Here is a 2,453-nt window from a genome sequence, read left to right as displayed (position 1 = left end):
AGCTTGGATTAACACATAGTCTACAGGCACACACCTGATCATCTACATGTGCTCTCTTACAACACTAAACTATGTTTTCTACCTTTATCTTGTATCTACCTACCACTTCAGCATTTTATTAAAAATAATAATAATAAAGAGAGAAATGTGGTATCCACATATAAATCAAGTATAAAAACCAAATGAGTATTCATATTTGAACTGACTGTTTATAGTTCATAATGCATGAGCAAAACCGAAAGCTTCTGTGATGACTGCCCTTGTACTGTTCACTATGTAACTTATTCATTATGTAAGAATTTGTTCTACATGTAAAAACTTGTTTGTTATGCCTCAGAAGATTGGAGACTGACAAAAATTAGGCTTGGGGTGGAATAATGATTGTGCATTGAGCATTGACTCCCCTATACAGAATTTTATTGTCGTTAACAACCATTTGATCAATAAATATGAGAGATGCCCTCACAAAAAAAAAAAAAAAAGGACAGACTTCCAATGGTAAAATAAATTAGTAACCGGGATGTAATGTATAGCATAAGGAATATAGTCAAGATATTGTAACAGCCTGGTAGGGTGATAGCTGGAACCTAGAATTATGTATATAAATGTTCTACCACTGTGTTGTACACTTGAAACTCATGTAATGTAATACTGTGTGTCAACTACCCTTCAATAAAAAATAATTATTAAAAAAAAAAAAAACATGATCAATAACTACTAGCAGCCACACTCCCTCCACCCCAACCATGTGCCAATAAAAAATCACCAGACCAGGATGGTTTTGCAGATAAATTCAACCAAACTTTTAGAGAACAACTAGTTCCTCTGTTATTCCAGTTTTTCAGAAAAGAGGGGAGAATTGTCTAACCAATTTGTGAATCTAGTTAAACCTTGATATTATACCAGATATGAATGGTATGAGAAAAGGTAACCATAGGCCAGTTTTACTTACAGTTATAGATGCAAAAAACCCCAGGTGAGATTTAGTTTAGGAATGTACAGGTGATTTAGCATCCGATAAATCTATTGAGAAGTTTCAGATTAAAAAAATATATAAAATATTTCAAGAAATATAGGAAAAACATCTATTTGTGTTTTTCCACATAAAAATTCCACATAAAAAACTTAGACATTGTATTTAGTGCAAAAATGTAGATTTCCAATTACTATGGAAACCAGACAGGTATACTTCATATTCCACTCCTATCCAGTGTAGTATTGGCAACCTGGTATATAATAGATAGCATCACAACTCAGAGAGGAAAGAATGAACCATTTAACAAGTGGTAGTGGGGAAATTGACTCATAATGTAGGAAAGTAAAAGTAACCTCCTAACATACACTATAAAAAAAGAACCAAACAACTCAAAAGTTCTCCAGATGCATTAAACACCCAACATGAAAAAGCAAAGCTATAAAAACTATTAGATGAATAATGTAGGCAAATATCATTGACCTTAGAATTGGAAAAAATTTCTTAGGGAAGAAAACAGATGGATTTGACTACTCCAAAATGAAAGATTCTGAGTATATCAATCAGTGAGATTGAGGTTTATCTCTGAGAGAAGTAAGCAGTCCGGGGATGACACCAGGGACCGACCCTTCTGCATCCTTGGTACACAGTTCCAAATTCAAGATCCAGTACTTGAACCAGTAAAAAGGAGAGGAGGAAAGAAGAGAGCTCTTTCTCTTAAAGAATATTTTCTGCAACACAGAAACTGGCACTGAACAACACACTAGAACAGATGGACCTAACAGACATCTATAGAACTCTACACCCAAAAGCAGCAGGATACACATTCTTCTCAAGTGCACATGGAACATTTTCCAGAATAGACCACATACTAGGCCACAAAAAGAGCCTCGGTAAATTAAAAAAGGTTGAAATTCTACCAACCAACTTCTCAGATCAAAAAGGTATAAAACTAGAAATAAATTGTACAAAGAAAACAAAAAGGCTCACAAACACATGGAGGCTTAATAACATGCTCTTAAATAATCAATGGATCAATGACAAATTAAAACAGAGATCAAGCAATATATGGGTACAAATGAAAACAACAGCATGATGCCCCAACTTGTGTGAGACACAGAGAAGGCAGTTCTAAGAGGAAATTATATAGCAATCTAGGCCTATATAAAGAAGGAAGAACAATCCCAAATGAATAGTCTAAATTCACAATAACTGAAACTGGAAAAAGAAGAACAAATGAGACCCAAAGTCAGCAGAAGGAGGGACACAATAAAGATCAGTGAAGAAATAAATAAAATTGAGAATAATAAAGCAATAGAAAAAATTAATGAAACCAAGAGCTGGTTCTTTGAGAAAAAAAAACAAAATAGATAAACCCCTAGCCAGACATATTAAGAGAAAAAGAGAATCTACACACATAAACAGAATCAGAAATGAGAAAGGAAAAATCAATACAGACACCACAGAAATACAAAGAATT

The sequence above is a fragment of the Manis pentadactyla genome, chromosome 4, assembly GCF_030020395.1.
Source record: "Manis pentadactyla isolate mManPen7 chromosome 4, mManPen7.hap1, whole genome shotgun sequence".
Lineage (NCBI taxonomy): Eukaryota > Metazoa > Chordata > Mammalia > Pholidota > Manidae > Manis > Manis pentadactyla.
Note: the sequence above shows the minus strand (reverse complement) of the source record.